This window comes from Carlito syrichta, unplaced genomic scaffold (assembly GCF_000164805.1).
Source record: "Carlito syrichta isolate Samal-C Ts95f unplaced genomic scaffold, Tarsius_syrichta-2.0.1 Scaffold307028, whole genome shotgun sequence".
Classification (NCBI taxonomy): domain Eukaryota; kingdom Metazoa; phylum Chordata; class Mammalia; order Primates; family Tarsiidae; genus Carlito; species Carlito syrichta.
The window spans coordinates 641,937-661,956 of NW_007251124.1; the positions used below are offsets into that span (position 1 = coordinate 641,937).

At 40.0% G+C, this 20,020-nt stretch overlaps 3 non-coding genes across 3 annotated transcripts; 2 read left to right on the plus strand and 1 right to left on the minus strand.

The window, feature by feature from the left end:
• The first annotated feature begins 10,815 nt into the window (after positions 1-10,815).
• Positions 10,816-10,887, plus strand: TRNAA-AGC. The gene has a single exon. It is a non-coding gene; the product is annotated as a tRNA-Ala (tRNA).
• A 5,367-nt stretch (positions 10,888-16,254) lies between these two features.
• TRNAT-AGU lies at positions 16,255-16,328 on the plus strand. Its single transcript has one exon. It is a non-coding gene; the product is annotated as a tRNA-Thr (tRNA).
• Positions 16,329-17,606: 1,278 nt separating this feature from the next.
• On the minus strand, positions 17,607-17,679 carry TRNAF-GAA. Its single transcript has one exon. It is a non-coding gene; the product is annotated as a tRNA-Phe (tRNA).
• Positions 17,680-20,020: the final 2,341 nt, after the last annotated feature.

A 20,020-nucleotide genomic window follows, 5' to 3' on the forward strand; every position in this document is an offset into this window, starting at 1 on the left:
ATTTTTTGATTTATTGTAGAGATGAGGTCTCGCCAAGTTGCCCAGGTGGGTCTCGAACCCACAGGCTCAGGCAACCCACTCACCTCAGCCTCCCAAAAGTAATTCCCTTTTATCCCTGGTTTCTTACTCGCGGTCAACAGCCATCTGAAAATATTAAATGAGAAGTTACATTTAAAAATTCACAAGTTCTCAATCGCGCTGTTCTGAGTAGCCGCATGAAATTGCGCCTCATCTGCTCCATCCCGCCTGGGAAGTAAGCCTTCCCTTTGTGCTGCATATCCACGCTGTACAAGTCACCCACCCGTCAGTCACTCAGTGGCCCCCCCCCCCCCCAGATATCAGCTCGACTGTCCTCACAGTGCTTGTATCCAGATAACCTTGTGTAACTTAGTGACCCCAAAGCAGGAGCAGTGATGCTGCCGGTTTGGATATACCAAAGAGAAGCTAAAAAGTGCTTCTTTTAAGTGAAAAGGTGAAAGTTCTCAACTTAATAAAGGAAGGAAAAAATTGTACCCTGAATTCGCTTAGATCTCCTCTGAGCTCCTCTAATGCATCTTCTACCTGTGAAATTGTGAAGGAGAAAGAAATTAGTGCTAGTTTTGCTCTTGCACCTCAAACCGCAAAAGTTACCACCACAGTGTGTAAGTACACAGTTCAGTTAGAAAAGGTGACAAATTTGTGGAAGACGTGAACAGAAAATATGTTCCAACTGACGACAATGTATTTTGCCCGGAAAGTATTGTGACCACACGAAGACTTCAGCAAGGGAATCCCTGAAACGCGAGACACCAAGCCATTTACTGCAAGTAAGGGAGGATTACACAGATTCAGGAATGGATTTGAACTAAAAAATATGAGTGCATCTGCCAATGAAGATGTTACTGCCACATTTCTGAGTTAAAGAGGTGGCTAATCTCTTACTGTGCCTAATGTATAAATTAAACTTTATCGTAAGTTTGTACGTATAGGGAGGGAAAGTATATATAGGGTTCAGTACCCTCCACAGCTTCAGGCATCCTCTGGGGTTCTTGAAATATAGGGGAGACTCCCCCCCAAAACGGAATTATCTTTTGAAGGGCGGACACCTTGTAGAACAGGCTTCCCCGGCAAGGTAAGTGTTCTAGGAACCCATCGGCATCAGTGTACCAACTAGCGTTGTTGTGAGGAGCTGCATTTGGCGTCAGTGAATTTTATTTTTTTTAAAGATTCTTTGAACGCATTTGCCCATTTCACGATGGGTGATTTACGAGGGCACCTGCCCACACTGCGCGGAGTATTCAGCAGTTTTTAATCAAAAACAGCATGACCCTAGTGCCCCATCCTTCCTGTTCACCCAGTCTCGCCCCCAGTGACTTTTGGTTTGTTTGTTTCTTCGATGGGAAAAAAAAATCATAAAAGGAAAAGTTTTGCCAATGTAGAAGAAGTGAAACAAAAAACGGCAGAAGTACCAAAAGGCATAAAAATTGATGAGTTTGAAAATGGTTTTGAGCAGTGGGAAAAACGTCTTGATAGGTGTATTGCATCAGACAGAACTTTGAAGGTGACTGAAGTTTTAAAATGTAAGAATAAATACACAACTTTTTATAAATAAATTTCAGCTTTGGGGGGTCCCCTCAGTATATCCCTTGCAAATAAAGGTGGACTACTGTGGTACTAAATATTCAGTTGTGAAAAGGGGGAAAAGATCAACGGAAAAAGAAAAAAAGGTTAAGAAGCCCCCGAGACAATTCCTTTTGATCCCTTCTTCCCTGTCCACCCCAGCTGTGTTCACCTGCTCTTTCCTCTCCCTTCACATCTAATTAAGCCCAGCTTGAAAAAAGTCATTTCGGTCACCAGCCATCAGAACTGTGACCCCAGCTCTTTCTACGTGAGGAAATGGGTGAACATACCATAAGGAACAACTTCTCTCAAGAACACTTGAGACAGCCAAAACAGCTGAAAAAATTATTTGTGAAACTGTTTGGGAGTGCTCAAATACTTCAGCTGAGAGAGCTTGTGATGAGTGAACTAATGGTTCCCATTCAGTTTTCGTTCTTCCCTAAGAAACGTTGTCTGATTTTGTCCAAATAAATCATTGACTTGCAGGATTACAGAAGTCCACAGACACTCTCTTGCATCTACTTCCTAAAGCCATGATGCTAAGCACTGACACACAGAGAAACAAAATGTAATGCCCTTAGTTACTTCTGAGTTTCTGAAAAAATAGTTTAGTCAGCCCCCTCCCCCCCCAATTTTTAAAAATTGTGGTAAAATACACACATCATGTAAATATACAATCTAGACCTTTTTTTTTTTTTTTTTTTTGCACTCCAGCTCAGGCTGAGCACACTCACAGCCACTGCAGTCTTGACCTGTTGGGCTCAGGTGATCCTTCTGCTTCAGTCTTCCAAGTAGCTTGCAACTACAGGTATGCACCACCATGCCTGACTAATTTTTTGACTTATTGTAGAACTGAGGTCTCATCAAGTTGCCTAGGTTGATCTTGAACCCGTGGGCTCAGGTAATCCTCTCACCTTGTCCTCCCAAAGTGCTGGGATTATGGGCGTGAGCCACTGTGCCTGGTTCGCCATTTTAAAGGGTATGATTCAGTGCTAGCAAAATCCTTAGGGACAAGAAAAGCAAAGCATGTCAAGCATTATGGGGAAACCATTACCACCATCCAACTCCAAAACAATTTTTATCTCACAAAGCTGAAACTTTAAACCCATTAATCAATAATTCCCTCCTTTCCTCCTCCTTCCAGCACCTGGTAACCACCTTTCTACTTTCTCTGTAACTTCACTGTTCTAAATACCTTATGTAAGTGAATTCATACAGTAATTATCTTTTTGTGATTGGCATATTTCGCTTAGTGTAATGTTCTCAAGGTTAATCCCTCTTGTTACATGTTGCAGAATTTCTTTCTCTTTAAAGAATAAATAAGCCAGGCTCGGTGGCTCAGCCTGTAATCCCGCACCTTTGGGAGGCTGAGGTGAGTGGATTGCCTGAGCCCGCGGGTTCGAGACCCGCCTGGGCAGGCGAGACCTCATCTCTACAATAAATCAAAAAATCAGCTGAGCTTGGTAGCGCATGCCTGTAATTCCGGCTGCTTGGAAGGCTGAGGCGGAGGGATCGCCGGAGCCCAGCAGGTCGAGGCTGTGGTGGCCGGAAGCCTCCACTGCACTCCAGTCTGGGCGACAGACTGAGACTCCAACTCAAAAAAAAAAGAATAAATAATATTCCATTATATGTATATATCACTTTTTGTTTATCCACTCATTCACTGATGAATGGATAGGGCCATTTTCCTTTCTTTTTCCCCCGTTGGTTTTCTGTTCTCTCTTCAATGACACTTCAAAATGAAACAAAATAGTGTGAACAAGGGAAATGTAAGAAAAGGAAGCAAAGGAGCTATGAGAGGCAAAATTAGCGATGAAGCTATGGAGAATCCAATCTGTGATATCATATGTGAGAATCAAGTAGTCTGTTCTAGGCTATAATGTCACAGACAACCAGATGCTAATGGAGCTCCTTCCTAAAATGGCAATACCATTTCCTGTGCTTTTTGAAAACCTGAGTTCGAAGAAAAAAGAACTCTCTGTTAAATGCAACTATCTTTGCAACTACTTAAACTGGATTTTATTAAGTGGCTACACTAGGAAAAAATAACTGGATTTTTGAGGAAATGAAACTGTTTCTACTCCAATCATTTTCAGTCATACCAGTCTCTTTTAAGTTTCCCTTCCTAGGAAATTGGGAAGTTCAGATCTCTGTCACCACCAAGATAAGTTTCAAGAAAAACTTTCTTTTGAGACATCAACATTTCCCTCTCCATGGTTGCTTTCCCTTATGTTTACAATGTTCCTCAAGCTTTCTCTTTCTTGACAGTAAATATAACCACAAAAGATCCACAATACACAAAGAACTGAGTTGTAACTTTAAAAAAATTAAAAACAAAATGAAAATAAACAAAAGCCTTGAGAATGGGTTGTAAATGGGTACAACCCCTTTGGAAAACTCGTTGTTGTGAGGAGCATAATGACAGTGATTGAGGCATTCCTTAAAACCTGGGATGGTAGTGCTAGCAAAATCATTAGGGACAAGACAAGCAAAGCATATCAAGAATATGTGGCATGTCCTTATGAAGACTTTAGAACTGAGAACACTGCTTCTGTTCAAAGCACTAATTTTCTAGCATAAAAACAGTGGCCATGGGCTCTTTGCCATGAAGTTCAGTAGTCTTAATAAAATCTATCACCCAGAAGCAGCTAATGAAAGAGACTGGTGAAATGACAATGGAATGTTATTATTAACATGATGCAGTTGAAGGCAATGCTGTGTACAGACATGATGAGACTATATCTAATAGCACTGACTCGGTAACCAATTTTCACCACCAGAATACGGGGCTTTGAGAATTAAGAGGTCATCATTAGAATGGCTTTTCTCACTGTTACACCAATAACTTAGTCACTGAATTTTTACTTCCTGTTTCTGTAACTTTGACAACTGATTGGTTTAAAATTATTGGTATTCAGTTGATGATTGTTACAATGGCTCCATTGAAATAGAAGTTGAGACTGACACATGGTTGTTTAGGGCTCTTCATACTAATGGAATCTCCACTAGTTGGAGTGATTAATTCCAATTAGGAATTACAATGCGAGGGCAGAGAGGACTGTGCTTGGAACCCAAAGTGTTTTCTGTGACTCATCTCATTAATGCATTGAATCCCATTACAACTCTGTTTTCTATCATCTTTACTGTCAGTCCCATAACCAACTGAAAGAGAAATATGGTGCCAGCCTAATCCATTTCTCTTGAGTTTAAAGGAGACTTAATGGTATATTTTTAATATAAGCAAAGACTCATAGATAAGCACAACTGGGTAAGGTATAAACAAGAGTTACTGGAAACCTAGTGGCAGGAAATGAGATTTCTTTGGGCCTTCTTGGGAATTCTCAAGGCCATAATCATAGCCACTATACATCTCAAGCTCAAAAGCTGTCTAGAGGCAATTCATTATTTTATTCCCACAGTGTCATTAATGATACTCCAAAGCCCAAATCATAGTCTATGTATCTGCTCTTCACATATATGTCTAATGATCACTTTCAAATTCAGGTCTCCAAACCTGAGCACACTATTGAGTACACTGAGTTTTTGTTTATCAGACATATACCCAAGCATTTGCTTCAGATATCTTGAACACAGCTTGTCCAAAATTCTTCTTTTTGCACTCTCCCTTTTATTCCCCCTAAGAACATAAAATATCCCTTTTCTACTCCTCCTCTTCTTTGGTAAATGATGAGGCTCTTTTATGTTTCACTTTCTTTCTTTCTTGATCTCCAAATGCAATAAGACCTTAAAGATTGTATCTATTTATTTTCTCTCTACTCTCATTATTCCACTCTTCTCTCCATATCTAAGGCTTATGTTGGATTCATCCTTTTAGCATTTTGGGGGGAACTATGCCCTAATTCTTTTTTTTTTTTTTCTTGAGTCGAAGTCTCACCCAGGCTGGAGTGCAGTGGCACACTCACGGCCACCGCAGCCTCGACCTACTGGGCTCAGGTGATCCTTCTACCTCAGCCTTCCAAGAAGCTGAAACTACAGGCACGTACCACCATGCCCGATTAATCCTTTTTTTAAGTTATTTTTTTGTAGAGATGAGGTCTTGCCATATTGGCCAGGTTGGTCTCGAACCCCTGAGCTCAGGTAATTCTCTCGCTTCCACCTTCCAAAGTGCTGGGATTACAGGCGTGAGCTACTGCGCCAGCACCTAAGGCCAAATTCTTCCATATATTTCAATGCCTAAAGTAAAACAGAGAAAACTCTTCAGTAATGAAATGCAATGTACAAATGGAATACTCTTTTTGCCATACCCATGGTTCTCTCACGTGTCTTCCTGACTGGTAGTGATATGTAGGTGGTAAATATGCCATCAGTATTGAAAGATATAATTACCTGACAGGGGAGAGACCATGATCATGAAGATAGTTTATTCATTGCACTCTGGATGTGCTGACCTCTGTGATTTCCCCAAACGTGGGAAACATGACTACATGATTTGTGGTAGTGGGGGAAAAACATGAAAAGGGATCACATTTTGGAATCCAGTAACTGCAACTTAAAATGCTCAAAAGAAGATGACATGGTTAAGATGTGTTATTCTACATTTATGCTATAAAATTCCAAACTGTAAATTTAACTTCACCAAAAAATTTATCCTGTACATATCTCCCTGAATACTTTGGATATGACTCGCACTTGTGGTCATCATTAACACAGTCACAGTAACAACCTTTGAAAGAGGAACTGGAAGCTAGCATTTACAGGTAGCAGGACAGCTGATGCAGCTTCATGAGTAAGGATGCAAATGGCATTAAATAAATGGCATTAAGGAACTGTAGGGACATTGCTTCAATACATACAGGTTCCAAAGAGCCATGGCATTGTAAGTAATAATAGTGCTGCTACCTTTTATTCATGGCAGAAGATATAGAATTAGCCAGAAACAATGTGTTTGACAATAAATAATTAAATATGCACAGGTGGTTTCTGGACTAAAAAAGGATGAGACGATGCCTCAACACTATTAAAAATATTCTTGGGTGCTGATTTGGCAATAAACAAATAAACAATTACTTATTACTTGTCTTTATCAATAAACAACAAGAACTTCACAGGATCTCATCAACTTTTAAAAATCAAATTGTTTACATGGATAAAAACTAAATGGGTTTGCCTGGGTTACTCAGTGTCCTCTAGATGACCCTGCATGGAAGTTCAGGATTTACTTTTCTCAGCTTTCTCCAAACCATAGTTCAATGAACACCAACTCAGCTGTTCTACTTCAATTTATTAGAATTTCAGCAAAGATCATGTTTCTCAAGGAGAGGTGCCAGGACAAAGAAGGTCATACTCAGGAATTCAGGGAGCTTCCTCTACGCTGACCTTATTTTGAGTGGTACTCTCATTGCTATTCATGTTTGTGTTGAAAAAAAAAAAACCCACACTCCCTTTCTTCACATTGTCATACTTGTAACACTGGTAGTAATGTCTTTGAAACCTGCCAACAATTCCTTTAGGGATAAAATCCCACATCACCTCTTTGAAATCCATGAGTTTCTTTTTCATTGGTACCACTGAGGCCAACTTGGCATCCTCGGAGTCTATTGTCTTCCTCTAATCTTAGCATCTTATGTGACCATAGTACCATTATCAAAACCAAAGTATCAACAGATATATAAAAAGGTAGACAAAAGGTATTTCCTCCCTCATTTGTCTACTAGCCTCCTCCTTTTACCTCAGTCCTAACTGCCACCAAAATTTGGTCTAGAAAGCAGACAGATGGTCAGTAGGTATCAACCCTTTCTAGGTAACTAGGTGGATAGACATTGGACAATGAGACAATGGCTTTCAATGAACTAGAATGCTGCCAAAAATGATAGGTGAAAAAATAAAACAAGTCTTCTTTAAGTGAATCAGATAGTCTACACACACCAAAATATTTAACACTACCCATTTTTTTGTTTCCTTACCCATCCTAATTTTTCTTCTTCTTTTTAAATATATAAATTAAATCTCTCTCTCTCTCTCTCACCCACCCACCCTCCCTCCCTCCCTTCCTCCCTGTCTTCTTTTTGCAAACATCAGTTATCATCATATGAGGAAATCCTATGAAGAAGAAGCAAAATATTTTGTGTAAAAATGGATATTATCAGCTGCAAAGAAACAGGTGAATATTTCATAAGAGACCTAAAACCTTGACAGTCTGGTAAAATAACAGTCACTTCCCCTGCTTTACTTCATCTTCTTCAATGTGATAATTGTGTTTTGTATTATCCAGGTACTCCTTAATACTTCTGGCTCCCTGCTTGACACTTCTAAAGGTTTTCAAAGCTATTATGGCTTCAAAGATATCAATAGTATCATCTTTCTTGCTGATTAGCAAGAGGAAAGCCAATTCTGTTGACCAACATCACTCTTTCCTTTTCACGTGCCCCCTCTTTGCATATTTTAACTCAAGAAAAAAATTTAGGCTTGCTTTTTTTTTTTTTTTAACCTGATGGCTGCATTCTTAGAACTTGTTCCAAATGTCTCTGGTTGATTAATGCACAAGCAAGGCGTATAAAGGAAAATGGTGCAAAATCTCTGGTAACTTCTAAGTTTATACCTTTGTTTCTGTTTTTCAAGAGTTTTAATACAATAAATTAAACTTTGACAAGAGGTTAGTGTGAAAAAGGAAGCATCTACAAATTCTGAGAATGAGTGAGTGAAAAAATGCCTCCTTTTCCTCATCAAACTCTTGTCAAATCTTCAGCAAACATTATATAAGACTCCACTGAATTCTGGGCTCTGAACTAGATGATGAGATTTCAAAGTTCCTAGTGAATGTAGAGAATTATTGACGTAAGGAGTGGATCAGAATTGAGAACTGCTTAACATTGAGAAATCATGCAGGATCGCACCTCTCCTTATGAGTAATATTGACGTTTTCAAAGAGAAACTGAATCCAAATTCATTCTTTTTCAAGCTGTTTTTTAAATTCAGGATTCCTGTTCCTAAGGAACATATCTGGAGCCAGATGCTCTATAGGAAATCTGCCTGACATTGAACTTATTCTTCTATATATTGGCTGTGAGCTATGTGGCCAATTATTTCACCTCTTGAGGAGTTGGTTTATCCAGGAGGTGATGTACTCACTTAATGTAATCCATTATAATTACTATGGATTAGCCATTTAAACATTCAGTGTCATATTGACCACAGTCAGAACTCAATCTCAGGTTCTATAAGCAGGATTCCAACTGTCCCTGGGAAAACTACTTAATTTTAATGCCTTCCAAACTCAAACTTCCTACACTTAAGGAAATCATGAAAAGACATCATGATTCAGTTTAAGAGCACTCTGGATTAGGGAAGGTTTGAAACCAATAAGTTAAAGTACATAAAACAAACCAAAAAAGTGGAAATATCCATCCCTGATTCCTCTAGTTTGGTAAAGAAAGCAATATACATCCTCTATAATGAAGAACACATGAATTTTGAGCAATGCTAATTAAATGAAAGATTATCTATACTAAAAACATGAGACACATTTTTGTTTCATCAACTATTTCTCCCCATACTCTAGAGCTCAGGAAGCAGATAAACAGTGCTTGATATGTGCTGCAGAAGAAGCTGCTCCCAGGGCTTCCTGCCCATTAAAATACTGGAGCCATGGCAAAAGGGGAAAGAGAGAGAGAGAGAGGGAGGGAGAGAGAGAGATAATTACATCTATCCCATTTCAAAAATTGTGTGGCTTCTTATATCTTCTAGCATATCAATCTTTTAGGCAACATTGACAGTCACACAAAGTGGCTCTAGATTTTTCTGTGAACAAACTCACAATGAACTAAGGAATTTATGGGGGCCCACTTTAGCCAAAATACATGGATTTTTAGATCGTTAATGCAAGGGTCTGACTGACCTGTTTTGGCCACTGGGTTTTCAATTCAAACTTAAGTTTGGAAGTCCTCAAGTTCCATGACAGATATCACAATCTTTCTTTCTACCTTCAGAGAAAATGTTAGGGATGCTCAGAACTTGACCACCTCTTCACTCACACCTAGTAATTCAGTTAATTCTTTGGACCAGAATTAAGGTGTTAAAACTTCTACTACATTAATAAATGAGATTAGACAAACTAAGCACATTGGGAAAAGTGCATAATAATTGAATTTTTGTTTTTGGTGAAGTAGTCACTAGCATCGGTGGCTTCAAAGAGAACAGCAGGAAAGCTACTTCCTGACCCCATTATAGCTGTGGTGAGATCTATTTGAGTAAGAAGTGGGATCTGCTGGCAATTTTGAGGTTGGATAACACTTTGGCTGGGAGTGACTGTAAACACACTGGACTTGTAAGGCAAAGGAAAGCATGAAAAATATAAGCGAGGCAGTAACCAAATATTTTTTCATTGAAGAGATTTTGAAGATCAAAATATCTTGAATCTTGTGTCGTTTCTTAGAAAATTTCAAATTGATAATCCAATGTTCAAGTCCCTTTTCAGATCCTGGTAGTGTTTCCCACCCCACCCCACCCCCCACTCCCCATTTAGTTCATATAACAGAAACCTAGGAAGACACAACTTTCTGTTGGAGAAATTGTCTATGCTTTCATTCTCCTCACATGTGGTTTTTGACCCAACAGGAGTAATAGAAGCAGAAAATCAGTGTAACTCTATGACTTGACACTGTCTATTCTGTTCTACTGTGGGGAGCTAATTGGTGTCTTTGCAGTTCTTTTGTGTCAACAATGTAGTCATAAGGTCAGAGAACTGTACAAAATATTTACTTGGATTGCTTCTCTTAATTTATTCATTTATTTTTGTATTATTTATACTATTCATTTAACACAATTTTGTTTTTTCTATTTGTATTCAAGCTAAGTACTCTCCCTCTATCTTGTCAATTTTAGATTTAAATTTCACTATATAAAGCTTAACATGAGTTCAAGGGAAAAAACTATACAGAGAAGTGTCATTAAGGAGAAATTTTCAAGCTGCTGGATTGTTATATCTTGGGATGCTCTCAGTGGAGGAATGGAAAGGCCCTTCAGGCATCTTCTCCGAAGTCAAATTTGAGATGGACTGACAAAAGTGGTTAGATCCTAGGAACGGTAACTTTCTGTCTAGCACTGTTACCCTTCTTTTGATGTGCCTGTGCGATAGAATTTTTAAAGATAGAGTCGTATATAAAGGATTTTTACACTAAATTTCATAGTCTCAAAACACACCTGCAGTGAGAAAACCATTAATAAAACATTACAGAAAACAATTCCACTGAGGGCCACGGGGGTGTAGCTCAGTGGTAGAGCGCGTGCTTAGCATGCACGAGGCCCCGGGTTCGATCCCCAGCACCTCCAATCGGTCGCCTTCCTTTCATCATGTCTCCTTTTCAATTCTGAAGCTTCCTTTCAATTACCCATCATTGGGATAGGGGACTTAGACTGTCCAATATGCCCTGACATAGGCGAAATACTTTCTTAGCCGTTAGGTGTACAAAGAGTGTTCCTTATGTGCGGCAACACTGTATTTTAGCATTTTATTGTATTTTATTTAAATTGTCACATAGTTAGCATTTCGTGGTAACAACGTTTAACATCTCTTAGCAGCCGGCTCGGTGGCTCAGTCTGTAATCCCGCGCTTTGGTAGGCTGAGGTGAGTGGATTACCTGAGCCCGCTGGTTCGAGACGCGCCTGGGCAACTTGGCGAGACTTCATCTTTACGATAAATCAAAAATTAGCCGGGCGTGGTAATGCGCGCCTGTAGTTCCAGCTACTTGGAAGGCTGAGGCGGAAGGATCGCCAGAGTCCAGCAGGTCGAGGCTGCGGTGGCCGGGAGCGGCCACAGCACTCCAGTCTGGGTGACAGAGTTGCAAAAACTCCTAGCATTTTGCAATATGCTATATTATTATTTACTATAGTCACCATGTTGTACAACAGATCTCAAATTTATTCATCCTATCTGAGATTTTGTATTCTATTACTAACATCTTTCCAATGCCCCCAACAATTGCTAATCCTCATCTGTTAATTATCTGTAGTAATATTTTATGTACCTCCTCAATTGCATAGTTATATGGGTTTTAAAATATGAAATTGGCTTTGGCACTTTCACTAAGGGTCTAAAAACACTACTGGTATTGCAGATTGAGTTCAGAAAACATATCTGCTGAAAATTTATTTGGGAATGGAGATCTTGCCATTTTTAACTTTTGACAGCACAGAAAGTGCATAGGCAGTTTGACACTATTAAAAAAATTTTTTTTTTTTAAGTTGTAGTCTCACTCTGTTGCCCAGGCTGAAATGCAGTGGCTCACTCATGGCCACCATAGCCTCTACCTGCTGGGCTCCGATGATCATTCTGCCTCAGTCTTCCAAGTAGCTGGAACTAAAGATGCAGGCCACCACCACAGGCTAGTTTTTGTGATTTATTAGAGACGAGGTCTCACAAGTTGCCCAGGCTGGTCTCAAACCTCCTGGCTCAGGTCAAGCAGTCCTGTCACCTCGGCCTCCCAAAGTGGTGGGAATACAGGCTGAGCCACTGCACCCGGCCAACACTACTATAATTCTAACAATGTTAGTTGTTATCAAAATGACTTTACTGAAGTATGTTTTATATATAGGCAATGTTTTACTTTGTAATTTGGGGTTGAATTCATTAAAAAACATTATGCCATCTACATCAAAAGTTAACTTCCTAAGACATCCAGTGTTTGTTGATAGTAGTAGAGGGCAGTTCTACCCCTTTGAAAAAGAATTTAATCTCAGTCCTGAGTTCAAAAACCACAATTTATCAGTGCTAAATCATTGAACTGCCGTGTGATCCTGCAAGTCAGGATCTTCAGGGTCTAATTTCTGACAAAAGTTTGTAAAAAATGATGATGGCTGAATCTCCAGAGCAAATTAAGTTCACTGTTAACATTGTTTGTTTAATAACAGATGATATATTCAAATATTTTCCACAAAGTATCTGTTGATGAATAATACAATAAATAACCATAGACTTCGTTTTTCATAAGTTTTAAAACTTGTTCAACTAAGCTTTTTTCTGTTCTCATAATTTTACCATCACTAGTTTTACTGCATCCTAGCAGATTTAAGGTCAGGTTGTAATGAAATTTTTTTTCAACTTCTCTCAAACTGCTGTATTGCTAAGAAGTGCTTTGTTATTTTGTGTAGAGATTGGGGTCTCTACACAAAATAAAGAGAATTGTTGACCAGGCTAGTTTTGAATGCCTAACCTCAAGTGATTCTCCCGTTCGACCACCAGGCATGAGCCACTGGCGCCGGCTTAGGAAACACTTTTTAGAAAAAAACTTTTCATCAACAGTTTTCCCAGTACCCTATTCATGTAGGGTTTTTTTCTTCAAACACTTTAAACTGGCACTGACTCCTTGAATAAACATTGAGTAACATTAGTAACATCTGTGGACTCATTAAGAGTCAAGGAAACATACAAAATCATTTGTCTTTTGTTTATTTTGAGACAGGGTTTCACTCAGTCACCCAGACTGGAGTGCGGTGGCAGGATCATGACTCGCGGCAGCCTCGACCTCCTGGGCTCAGACGACACTTCGGCCTCAGCCTCCCTTGTAGCTAGGATTACAGGAGCACGACATCAAGTCCGGCTTATTTTGTAGAGACGAGGTCTCGCGATTTTGCCTAGGCTGTCCTCGAACTCATGGGTTCAAGCGACGCACCCCTGTCTGCCTTCCAAAGTACTGGGATTACAGGTATGAGCCACCACGCTCTGCCTGTTTGCCTTTCGTTTTAAAGATTGATGTTGTACCCAATGTCCTCAAGCCTTCCATCAGCTATTCTTACCAAAAGGCTAGTAGTCATAAACTAGTTTATTTTCTCCGGACACATTTCTACTAAAGTTAAACACTGTTTGCTTACTTAATTGCCTTACCATGGTAAACAGTTTTCTTTCATGGCCACCCCATTAGCCAATCAGAAATTTGGTTGCTGTCTCATTTTTAGTTTTTAAAAAATTTTGGGGCGGGCGCAGTGTCTCAACGCCTATAATCCCAGCACTTTGGGAGGTGGAGGCGAGAGGATTGCCTGAATCCAGGAGTTCGAGACCAGCTTGGGCAAATTGGCGAGACCACGTCTCTACAATTAAAAAAAAAAAAAAAAAAAAATTAGTCGAGCGTGGTAGTGTGTGCCTGTAGTTCCAACTACTTGGAAGGATGAGGCAGAAGGCGAGTCTGAGCCCAGCAGTTCGAGGCTGTGGTGGCTGTGAGCGTGTCACTGCACTCCAGCCTGGGCGACAGAGTGAGATTCCTACTCAAGAAAAAAAAATCGTGAAGGAATTCTGTTGTAAAAAGAAATTTCATTTTAAATTTTCTAACTTTTCTAACAGTTGCTTTCATGTAAGTTAGAAGTGCTGGAATAAGTGCTTTATCTGATAATGTTCACATGCACTGTATTCTCTTAGCAAAATTATAGCATCATTGGGTTCCATTTGTCCGCATTTTAGGAGACCATGAAAGAGCGAAAAGGAGAAAAATAACCCACGATTTTAAAAAGTTTTCTTAATTTTCAGTGTTGTAGCTGGTTCAACTGACAAGATGCAGATGAGCAGAAAGGCTTTCCACGGACGCTCCACCCCTTCTCTCCCTTCCCCCATGTATTCATCCCACACGGCCAGGAATTGGATTTAACCAGCATATGTGGAAGACAATAGATTCCAAGTCTCTCTGGATGGGTGAATACATTACACAATTAACAAAATTTAAGAAATTCAAAACCTTCCAAAAAAAAAAAAAAAACGACTTGAAAACAATCTCAGAATTGAAAAAGGAATGGAAGGAGAGCAGGTGAGTGAAATAGCACAGCTGGGGAAGTTGCTGGCTGTAGTTCATGAGGTATGTGGTTCGGTTCTGGATTTTGGGAAAATGAGTCGTCCAGCCAGCGAGTTAACATGCACTGTGGTGACGGAGAGTGCTCATGTTTCGCGGAGCAAAACTATAGCTTTATTGTATAATAATTTCGTAATTCAATTATTCCTTGTAAATCCATAAGTCAATAATAAGAGCTGGCAATTGAAATCCATTTTTATTGTTTTGACATGGGATGAGTGCACTGATGATAATAATACAACGTTATGGTACGGAGATTTGCGTGACACCGAAGAGTTTGTGACACTATTACTTGGCGCACGCACGGCAGTAGCGCAAAAGAAATAAGGGCACCATGTGCCATCTCTGTAGCATCTACACAGTTGTTGTAGCCTAAAAACGGACGCAAACAATATGTAGATAAATAAGGTGCCGAGTCAAAAAGAACTTTACAAATGGACACAAAATTTGCAATTTTTTTACATTCCCCATGTCACGAAATATTGTTATTCTTTTTTTAATATTTAAAAAAAATTTTAAATTCGCTCTCGATTCCGCAGCATACATGTAAAATTGGAACGATGCAGAAATTTGCCTGGTTCCTGTGCAAGCAAGGCACACAAATTCATGAGATCTTCCCTACGTGCGCGCGCGTGTGTATTCACCATAAACTTTTCTTAGCCTGCAGGTAATAGTTTATCAATCCAGCATAGAGGGTTTCCCTGAAATACACCGGAAAACCTTAAGAGCAGGCGGGATTTCAGTATCCCTCTGTGAGGTGGCCGCTGGTGACAGGAACTCGAATCTTGATTCCTTATATGATAGTTTGAATGATCACTAACAGAGCTACAAGAATCTACTGATTTAGCTGGGATGGATATACGTGTATACTCCACTAACTCATTTGACAGCGTTTGTCCTAATCTGTGCATTTCCTTTCCATTCTCTTCATTGCAGATAAAGTTTCATTTAAAGGGGATAATATAATCGCTAACGTTTCGAGACTCTCTGTCTTCCTTCCTCTTGTCTTCCATCTCTTTTTGAGTCCAGAACCAGAGATGCAATGTCCTCTATAAAGGGTCACTGAGGGTGCTGGTTCTCTCTTTACTAGTTTTTCCTACTTTTAAAACCCGTGCAAGTCATAGGAACTGCTTGAGCTCACTTCCAGTGGTTGACTTTTAAAGTGAAAGCCAGCGATTCTTGCCTTCTGTCACAGCTATATAATCTAAACATTAAGTCAAATGCTTTAGAAAGCCTAAAATGAGTCTGCTATTAAAAAAATATTTGCGCCGGGCTCAGTGGCTCAGCCTGTAATCCCGTGACTTGGAAGGCTGAGGTGAGTGGATTGGTTGAGCCCGCGGGTTCGAGACCCGCCTGGGCAACTTGGTGAGACCTCATCTCTACAATAAATCAAAAAATTAGCCAGGCGTGGTAGCGCACACCTGTAGTTCCAGCTACCTGGAAGGCTGAGGCAGAAGGATCGCCGGAGCCCAGCAGGTAGAGGCTGCGGTGGCCGGGAGCGGCCACTGCACTCCAGCCTGGGCGACAGAGTGAGACTCCAACTCAAAATATATATATATATATATATATTTGCTTACAATCCCCCTTCTATCTTGCTTGAATTTTTTTTTTCCGGCTTGAGTTTCCAAGAGGCAGTATCTAGGCTCCAAGTCAAATACAAGGAGCTTATAAAGAGCAAGAGAAAACGATTGGCGAAGCAGGGCTTCGGTCAAAGCTGTTATTCATGTCTGGATGCTCTGAGCCCACAAAGGCCAAGGAAATGAGAGTCTAAGAAAAAAAATTAAAATTTTTTAAAGAATGTCTGAAACTGACCACAAATACAAGAGTCTTGTCTGATAAATGGAAACTAGATGGCGCTCCCAGGGGCTCCGTGGCTTAGTTGGTTAAAGCGCCTGTCTAGTAAACAGGAGATCCTGGGTTCGAATCCCAGCGGGGCCTCAGCGCTTAGCTTCTTTTGTCGAGTTTTCCCACCATCAGCCTCCCTCCACTTCTGACTTTAGACATAGCAGGTAGCATCCAAAGGCTTTGGAAACGAAACGGAACCGATTTTGGTACATCCATCCAACGCAGGACTGTATTTTTATTTTATTTTTTTATTTTTTTGAGTTGGAGTCTCACTCTGTCGCCCACACTGGAGTGCAGTGGCCGCTCCTGGCCACCGTAGCCTCGACCTGCGGTGATCCTTCCGCCTCAGCCTTCCGAGTAGCCGGAATTACAGGCATGTGCTACCACGCCCGGCTGATTTTTTGATTTATTGTAGAGATGAGGTCTCGCTGCCCAGGCGGGTCTCGAACCCGCGGGCTCAGGCAATCCACTCACCTCAGCCTCCCAAAGGCGCGGGATTACAGGCTAAGCCACCGAGACCGGCAGGACTGTATTTTTAAAAGTAATCACCAACACTGTGATTATAGTACATATGGTGCACATTTTTTGTTTTGTTTTGCATTTTAATACAAGCCGCATCTTCTACTGAGATTTTTCCGTGCAGTGTTACCTCAGGTATTCCGATCCTGATTTTATATAAAGAGTTAAAGACAAGTAATTGAAGTTTAGAGAGAGAAGATTGACTGTGGGTTTGTATTTTAACACGACACTCGCTAATGCCCTTGTTGTTATAATTCCACTATAGATGTGTGGTGAGATTTGTGGGACGGGCGGGGAGTGGTTGGATGCGTTCAGAATCAAAGATTCGTGAAATCATGCTATGAACGTCGATTTAATATTAATCAGGGCCGACCACATAATATCCGGGCCCAGTGCAAATGGAAAATCGGTGTCATTTGCTCAAAAAACAGGGGAAAGGTGCCATTAAATGTACCAAAACGTAAACCTTTTCCTTTCTTTCTCGGTCTCTCTCTCTCTCTCTCTCTCTCTCTCTCTCTCTCTCTCTCTCTTCCCACTATGGTATTATTTATTTGCTATTTAATGTCATTCAAAGTAAAAAAAAAAAAAATTGTAAGTTAGCATGAATTTTACAATTCATCTTTACGTTACACATCAAAATTCATAGGTCGTCGCGATCGCTTTATTGTATATAGAGAAGAAGGGGGGAAAAAGCCAGACATGTAATTCCTTTGTTCATATGCCGTGCTCTGTTGTTCCTCCGAACATTCATTACTAAACATAAGTTCAAAGATACAATCCTTATGGAATTTCAAGACCGTAAAGGTAGGTGGCGGGACTGCGATCTCTAGTTCCCGCCCTAAAAGCCAAAACTGCCGAAACCCGGGATTGAACCAGGGACCTTTAGATCTTCAGTCTAACGCTCTCCCAACTGAGCTATTTCGGCCTCCGGAAAACTCCCTCTTTCTCCTGTTTCTCTTCCAATATTTCGATTGTTCTCATCTTTTCCTTCAGAGGGCTTTGTGTTTCTTAAGTGTTGTTAATTGTCCAATGTACTTACCCATCCCGGAAAGACTTGAAATCTATTGACTCCTCCCTACAGTGATTGAATCCATTTCCTGGAAGTGTGGGATAGACAAGTAGAGGATAGAAGCAGAAGAGAAGTGAAGGGAATTCAAAGGAAATACTTTCTGCTCTTCCACATCCTGTTGGAAGAGCCTGACACAGCTCAGAAGATTAAGAAAGCCAAAGAAACAATTATAATACTATAAGAAAGGGATTGACAGTAGTGGGAAACTGCCAGGGGAGGAGGGGTGGAATTGGCAGTTGAGGGAAATTGCTGGGGGGGGGGAGGAGCATACCTCATCAACAAGGGTACCTGCATAATCAACGTTTGTATACCTAACCCTGAATTGTACCCCACATGTGTACAATTAATTAATTAATTAAATAAAAATAAAAGAAAACTGAAGAAAATTTTGTCATTGCCTTGCTGAGCTATAGTGTGGCCATGTACTTTTTGAGCTATGGCCAGGCCATGTTTTCTTAAGCTTTGGCTCCTCCCCTACCTTGGGGAGGTGAATTTGTTTTTTCTCTCTTTCTTTAATTTACTTTCTAAATAAGCTACATCTTCTAATCAAAAAGAAAAGAAAACTAAATTTCGTGCTGTTATTTTTCTCTTCTTTTCATCTTTCATAATCTTTAAGGATGCTGAGAAAGGGACCCCAAGTTTAATTGCTACTAATGTGGTATCAGGGTTCTGTTTCCTTGTGATGATATAAAATGACCTGTTGACCCTTTGTTTTATTCCAATCCATCTACTCTTTGCCATAGTGCTTTGCCCTCGGTGGTGTAGAAGCTTATGGAGTACAAATAAGCCTGCACTAAAGGAAGTCCATGGGTCACACATGCTGGTAGGGAACATGTGAGGAAAACAGGGGTGGTTGTTGGTGAGTAACTAAAGAACAGAGACAGCACACATTTTGAGTATGTATTCTATCATCGAGTCACACTCTCATGATAGCCAAGCTCTCTTGGAGATACATCTTGAAATATTAGTGTCAGTCTCTAGTTTTTGAAACATAGTTGTTGACAGGAGAAAGTCCACTGAGATTAATCCCACTGTTTCTGAAATCACTAAATTGGTTCCCGCTTATGGGCTACACCAAGAGAAAGGTTACTGAATTGTGGATGAAATGACAATGACTCTGCTTCTAGGATATCTCCCGTCCAACCTGAAAAATTCACATAATTGCTGAAATATATGTATATTAATACTGTTTTACTTATATCATTAACGTAGGGTGGATGGGTTTCTCTTTTTTCAATTGATGGGGTTTTGTTTTCCACATTGCGGGATTTGTCACAGAACATCATCACAATTGTTTTTTTATCTAACTAAAATGTGAAGCATAAAATTACTGTTAATTATTTGCAGCATTTCTATTTTAATTAAGAACTGAAACAAATCTTTACTGTGGGTCAGAAGCTGACTGGGAAACTGAAAATTAGTTTTAATGAAAGAAACATCCTAAAATTTTTATTATTCAGAATTTAGTACCTAACTTTAGGAAAGACCAAAAAAGACTGCCAAAATACAATGTTATTACATCAGGATATTAGTTATCTAAAGTAAAAATAAATCTTAGTTACAAAAATTGTTAGAATCATAATAATCATACACTAAAGTCTTAGAAATTCAATTTCCTTTTGTCTTCAGAAAATTCTTATGTTTTCTTATTTTTAATGTAAGTTCTTAATAGTCCCTAGAGTCAAATCAGTAAAAGAATACCATTGAAGCTTTGTGTAAACATCTATATAGTCTAATTGATTAATTTTTTCTAGAGATCAGAAATGTGTCTCCTTGGAAAATATTTCACCTTTGTACAACTGAAGAGGGTTTAAAATTTTTTCTAGAGTAAGTTAGGAAACTCAAGAGGACCTTTTCTAAATTCATTTATGCCCCATCCTCCCATATTTCATCTGTCTATATTAGGCAGATATCCCCAGCATGCGTCCAAGTGACACACACACACACACACACACACACACACACACACACTTTTTTATGGTTAATTTCCTTTTTTTTTTTTTTTTTTTTTTGAGTTGGAGTCTCACTCTGTCACCCAGACTGGAGTGCAGTGGCCGCTCCCGGCCTCCGCAGCCTCGACCTGCTGGGCTCCGGCGATCCTTCCGCCTCAGCCTTCCGAGTAGCTGGAACTACAGGCGCGCGCTACCACACCCGGTTCATTTTTGATTTACTGTAGAGACGGGTCTCGCCAAGTTGC